Source organism: Penaeus japonicus, unplaced genomic scaffold, assembly GCF_977035675.1.
Source record: "Penaeus japonicus unplaced genomic scaffold, GWHDUDI00000001_assembly GWHDUDI00000017, whole genome shotgun sequence".
Lineage (NCBI taxonomy): Eukaryota > Metazoa > Arthropoda > Malacostraca > Decapoda > Penaeidae > Penaeus > Penaeus japonicus.
This window is the reverse complement of record NW_028234419.1, coordinates 19,969,375-19,974,374: the sequence shown is the minus strand read 5'-3', so window position 1 is coordinate 19,974,374 and position 5,000 is coordinate 19,969,375. Positions and strand designations below refer to the sequence as shown.

The 5,000-nt window shown below is 45.5% G+C and overlaps 1 protein-coding gene across 2 annotated transcripts in view; it reads left to right on the top strand.

The window, feature by feature from the left end:
* The first annotated feature begins 3,100 nt into the window (after positions 1–3,100).
* LOC122265292 (uncharacterized) overlaps positions 3,101–5,000 on the top strand; it is an 83,300-nt gene continuing 81,400 nt past the window's right edge. For both annotated transcript variants that reach the window (XM_043034557.2, XM_043034523.2), the window contains exon 1: positions 3,101–3,458. The gene's annotated coding sequence lies outside the window, so the exon portion shown is untranslated. The remainder of the gene's footprint in view (positions 3,459–5,000) is intronic.

The following is a 5,000-nucleotide window of genomic DNA, read 5'->3' as shown; positions in this document are numbered from 1 at the left end:
ATATATATATGTATATATATATATATATATATATATATATATATATATATATATAATATATAAAGAGAGAGAGAGAGAGAGAGAGAGAGAGAGAGAGAGAGAGAGAGAGAGAGAGACAGACACACGTGTATGTATGCATATGCATATGCATATATATATATATATATATATACATATATATATATATATATATATATATATATATATATATAATATATATATATATAATATAAGAGAAGAGAGAGAGAGAGAGAGAAAGAGGGAGGAGGAGAGAGAGAGAGAGAGAGAGAGAGAGAGAGAGAGAGAGAGAGAGAGAGAGAGAGAGCGTGCACAAACTTAAAAAAGTATGCATGTATTATTGCAGTAACTCTGAATTTCACCATGGACTATGCTACATTATAGATCTAAGCCAAGTATTATATATATATATATATATATATATATATATATATATATATATATATATATTCTTTTATATATTTCCATTTCAATAGCGAAGGCATTCGTAAGATGGACTGTTAAATGCCACTATTCTTCAATGCTCGAGGTTCTTCAACTGACAGCTTAAATGACTATGTATCTGTCAGTGGAATTAACACGTCACTTACGAATCGGCACGAATGTTAATACGCACTTACGTAGATAGCTGAAATATAATCGAATTCAGATATTAGCACCTTGCAAGCTGCAACATCACCTCCCAGTGCGGGGAGACACATGCTGTAGCATACGAAAGCACGAAAACTTTGCAAAACCGACAAATCCCCTGCATCACGTTCGGCGAGACGTGTCTGGCCACTGGTTAACAACAGAGCCACCACGCAACCAACCACTTGTCACCCCGTGCCACATCGAGGGTGCCACAACGCCGCTTGATAGGCCTGTGCTACCCTCACGCCTCCCCGCCGAGCATGAGGGAAATGTGGATATTGGAAACGCACTTCTCAGGGTGAAGTGTGTGGATGTGGAGTTGTACATCTTTCTGTGGATACTCTCTTGCGATCATGCATCATGAGCTGTGTGGCTGGAAACAAAGGGCCGAGTCCCAACATGCGTGTCAGTGGCGGCCGATGTGGTAAAATTAGTTTTCATAGTCTTTATTCAACAAGTGGACACACAAACTCCTTTACTTGTTCAAGAGGAGCATGACAGTGCCGTAATTAATTCCCTAATTGCCTTGAGGGAGTAATCGGCTGGGCACGCAAGGTGCGCACTGGGAGAGTCAGCCAACCTCTCTCAGTGTGTTCATCATCGTGACAGTAGCAAGTTCTTTGACGCGTTTTGCCGGGCAGACATTTTCTATTTTTTAAAGCTAGCATATCCTCCCCGGCGGGCGGAAGGACAGACGCAAAAAGGGGGTGCAATGGCGGGGACGTTCATTCACTCAGACAGACATATGCAGCGCACAATCACGCTCGGACACACACACACATGTACGTAAACACCAACACACGCTGACACGCGCGCACACACACGAACACACGCACAGCGGGTGAGACAGAAGGGGCCCCAGTCGACTGCCAAACGCTGCTAGCCTCTTAAACTGCTGACTTGTGTCGTACTTTGAACCCGGTCTTAGTAATGTGCGGCATCCATTGTCATTCACTGCGTTCTGAAATTCGGACTGGCATTTTTCTGCTTGCCTCTCATGATTCGCACCTCTTAGTCTGCAGATTTCGGGGTTCTCGCCGTCTGCTTTTATCTATTATAATATCCAACACCTGAATACGAAAGCTCTGGCTAATTTAAGTGTAATTAGATCCTATGATTATCTTACTTACCTAAGGATTATCGGTCTTGTTAACTTCACATACCTACAAATGTTAAAAATCACTCGAAATGCATAATAGGTTCTCCAACTATTTAACAATTAATAAACAAATCGGATCTATAGTAACGCCACAATTACCTCTACTTAGTGCAAAATGTCCCAAGTGGCCCCCAAGAAATGAAATACTCAATTACGAAAGTATTTAAATCCCTTGCAAGGCGGTACCCGAGCAAAGCCAGAAATGCCCGCTTGATTAGGCGTTTGTGAAGGGGGTTTGGGGGCAGCGGGTGTAATCATTCGACATCGACAGCGGGGAAGGAAAGAGCAGGAAGGACCACTCACTCCTTCCAGCTGCCAAATGCTAGCCTTGGCTCTTTATCGGCGCATTTCGGGGCTCCTCGTAGCAGCCCGTGTTTATTTGTCTTGGGGGAGGTTGTTGCGTGGAGGAAGGGAGTGATTTCGGCCACTAAGTTGACCTGGAAGAGCGTCAAGATAGGGAAAGGCAGCGGCGACAAATCAAACAAAAGTACGGGTAAGGAGGGCAGCCAGCCAGTCACTCAGAGCGCACACGTCGCCGCCGCACGATAATTCACTCCTCACGCAACACTTAGAACAATTTACGCATTATCTGCGTACGTTCGCTATCATTGCTATTGAATATCATACTGTCGTACTAACAATGGGGTAAATATCGACAAAATAGATTCGTATAATGTAATTTGCTTCAGGGGACTAAGAAATAGGATGAAACATAATGGTGATTATCGTAGGAAAGGTGGATGCAACAGAGGCGACCAGAGCGACGGTCCGCCGGGTCCTGGTGTCACACTCAGGCATGACGACTCTTTTATTTCACGCAGTGTTCGTTAGGGATTCTTCATGGCAAATGGTCAAAATCATGCAGACACCCCGTTATGATTATAGCCATACCCATAAAACCACGTAAAACGCCGATGGATAGTGTCTGATGAAGTGTTGTTTATAATGGAGTTTTCGCGCATCAGTCACCCTGCCTCCTCGCGACCCGCCAACCTTACTCACCCATCGCTGGTGATCACTCGCTACCACACAAGGGGATCAAGATTTGTCCTTATGCGCTACATGTTCTCTCGTTCGCTTGGTTTTACGAAAAAGTCACCATTCGCTTTGCCTTTCTATTTCAGAAGGAATCAAATCCCAAAGGCCAAATGAACCCTAAATAAGAAAATAGTCGAGTGCGAGCAGTGAGAAGATTCAAAAAGCGCGCGTTGGGGAGCGGCTGTTGAGAGGAGCTGCGCAGAATAATGGCCGCTCCCTCCGAACTTTGACAACACGCCGTGCCACTTGTTCAGTCTCGAGTGAACCTCGGAAGTGTCAACACGGGTCGTTATGATGTGGGCCGCAAGTGCCAGTGAAATGGGTTATGATGAGTTTATTACAAAGCCATAAGAGAAGTTGGGTGTACAGTGAGGAGAAGAGTGTGAAATAAATAGAGAGTGGAGAGGAGTGTGAATTAATTGGCCAGAAAATACAAAAGGAAAAGCCCTCCCGCTCTCTTGGCCCCAAACCATCACTTTTTTTGAATCACGTGTTTTGTGTTTGGAATATTTTTTGTGTGTGTTTTTGAAGGATTTCGCAAACACAACAAGTGGAAAAGAGTGAAAGAGTGAAATACAGGAAAAAGCGGCGTCGGTGTCGTATTTTTATGGTGAGTGTTCTGACTCGTTTTGTGGCCGGTGTTATGCTGTGTTTTAACTGTACCATTCCCTCGTCGTGTCCTTTCTCCTGTAAGCATTTTGTTGTCTCATTATACCCCTTTCTGGCGTCCTTTCGAAAGGCACTTGATTGGGTAATGAGTGTATAAGTGTTTCCTTGACTTGTAGCGTAATGGTGCTATGCCAAGTGGGCCCTTCCCTACGGTGTGCCGAGAACATGTGTAGTTTTACTGGAAAAGTTTTGTGGAGAGTGGAAGCTCGCGGCGGAACCGAACTGTGATCTCTCGGTATTACGGATGGTTTGGGCTAATTTGGTGCCTTGTTGGTCTTTTGGGCAATTGGCCCTGTTGGTATGTGATGATTCCTCTCCCGTCTTTTGTCAAAACTTAAGTCTTTGCTGGGGAGGGGGGGGGGGAGCAAGGGTAGATTCTTTTGTGCAATTATGGAGTATTCTGTGTTTGTGTTCTTTTTCTTTGATCGTATATTTTCTTATTCTTCTTCTCCGGAGATATTGATAATATAAACGAGGGTAAAATTAGGAGTTAACAGCCATCGGAGAAGGAACTCACACCGAACAAGACATGGGAACAATGTCGTTAACGTGTCCGCAGATCAGAGCGAATAAAACTTGATCTGAGGCAAATGGACTTCATTTTTTTTCTGAATGTGAGAGTTGGAGTGCTCACAGTGCGAAAGTTGAGGGATCTCTGTAGGTGAGTGCAGGGTCTGGGTGAGAGTGTGCGTGTGTGTGTGTGTGTTTGAGTGAGTGAGTGAGCGAGCGTGTGTACCCAGCCTGGCCGACGACGCTAGTTTAACCCAAGTGAACTTTACCGATGCAGACACTCGGGCTCTTGCTATGTAACTTCACTTGGTATTCTCTCTCTCTCTCTCTCTCTCTCTCTCTCTCTCTCTCTCTCTCTCTCTCTCTCTCTCTCTCTCTCTCTCTCTCTCTCTCATGTGTGTGTGTGTGTGTGTGTGTGTGTGTGTGTGTGTGTGTGTGTGTGTGTGTGTGTGTGTGTGTGTGTGTGTGTGTGTGTGTGTGTGTGTGTGTGTGTGTGTGTGTGTTTTGTTTCACCTACTCGAGATGGTTTCGCCTTTGGGTGCTTGACCCAGCGTAAGGAGGAGGGAAGGGATAGAGGTGGTGTTCTGTGCGTGCGTGTAAAGATGGCTGGATGGTGTTTGTGTGTGCTTGTGAGTGGGATGGGGGTGGGATGGAGTTGAGTGTGTGCTTGTGTTTTCACCGCGTTTCCAAAGGGAAGGTGAGGGGGGAGGAGGAGGGGGTAGAAACTGAAAATCCTCCTTCCCCAGCCGAAAGAGAATTGCGGACCGGGGACTAGTTCGCAGTGAATGTCTTTCTCTGTGAATCAGTGTCGAAATGATCGGGAGGTCAGCGGAGAGGGAGAGAGAACGACGGCTGCGGTGGTCGCCTCATCCAACTACACCCGTGATCGGTGTCAAGGGCAGCATGCCGTGACAAAGATATTTTTTTCTGTGTGTGTGTGTGTGTGTGTGTGTGTGTGTGTGTGTGTGTGTGT